This window comes from Aplysia californica, unplaced genomic scaffold, assembly GCF_000002075.1.
Source record: "Aplysia californica isolate F4 #8 unplaced genomic scaffold, AplCal3.0 scaffold00719, whole genome shotgun sequence".
Taxonomy (NCBI): domain Eukaryota; kingdom Metazoa; phylum Mollusca; class Gastropoda; order Aplysiida; family Aplysiidae; genus Aplysia; species Aplysia californica.
In genome coordinates, this window is record NW_004797989.1 from 155,460 (window position 1) to 156,800 (window position 1,341).

At 37.9% G+C, this 1,341-nt stretch overlaps 1 protein-coding gene across 1 annotated transcript in view; it reads left to right on the forward strand.

Annotated features, from left to right (window-relative positions):
* Positions 1 to 1,341, forward strand: part of LOC101858740 (tetratricopeptide repeat protein 13) — a gene marked incomplete at its 3' end in the record, with an annotated part of 28,518 nt that overhangs the window by 26,596 nt on the left and 581 nt on the right.

The following is a 1,341-nucleotide window of genomic DNA, read 5'->3' on the forward strand; positions in this document are numbered from 1 at the left end:
TCTCTCTCTCTGTACATATTATAGGTCCTGTATATTATGGCGTCGGTGGCTTAGTGGTATAAGCTCTCGGACTCGCAACCGTAAGGTAGTGGGTTCGAATTCCTTCAGGGGCCCGACGTGTGTCCTTGGGGAAAAGGACTTTACGTGCAATTTTTCTCACTTCATCCAGGTGGGAATGGGTAGGCCTGCTATAGACAGTGAAATATCTTGTCAGTCTGTTAGTGTTTGAGCGCTTAATCAGCTACTTGCACTGTATGCTCCCCGGGAAGCTGAGAATATTGCTGGGTGTTCTATGGTCTGCTGGGGGTAATAATAATATAGTGCTGTCGAGCGGGGATGTGCGCTATACAAATGTTATTTATTGTTATTATAATTGCTGTTGTTGTTGTTGATGATGGTGGTGGTGTATGTGATGCTGGGGTATTTTTTCTTCTTCTTCTTCTTCTTCTTCTTCTTCTTCTTCTTCTTCTTCTTCTTCTTCTTCTTCTTCTTCTTCTTCTTCTTCTTCTTCTCCTTCTCATCAGCATCATATCACTGTTATTAATATTTGTAAAAACTTTTTTTTTTGGTGAGGGGTGGGGGGAGAACCGTGATTTGCCGGAGATATTCACAACAGGCAATACAGGAAAAAAAAAGCCAACAAAATATTGAAATACTATTAAGAAAAACTGCATGAAGCTATAAAAAATTAACAACAACAACAACAACAAAACTAATACAAATTTTCCATGAACACATGAATCGTACATGACTAAAACAGTCACTAGCTTATCCTAGAGGGACAAATGGGATAAATGACAGAAACAAAAACTATTTCTTCCGTACTTAACTAGAGTAAAAGGTATACTGTACATCTTACTGAACTGTCAAAACTAAAATGACTTAGAAAATGTTTTGTTTTTATTAACTTATTTTGTGTTTATAAGAAAATAATTAAAGCATTATTATTATGAATTGGTCGCTTTTGAGCAAAAGGGGGCTATCCCGAAAAATGCTTTTTGAGCAAATCGAAAGTAAAGTTTTTGCCCCTTGTTCAGTTTCTTAAAAAGACAAAGCGAGTTTTCTCTAAAACCAAACAAATATATACACCAATGAAACCAAACTTCTCCTTTAGGTAGGGCAATGCCCACTTTTGGTGTAGGTCAAGATTTCTGGAAACCCCCGAAATCTGGGTTAGCCCGCTTGTCCTTAAAAGCGACCATTTATAAACGTGTAGTTTCAAAAGGACTTTTTGTTTACACTCTCAGAAAAGGAGCTTCCACTTATGTTCCAAGTTAACTTAAATGGACAGACAGACAGACAGACAGACAGACAGACAGACAGACAGACAGACAGACAGAC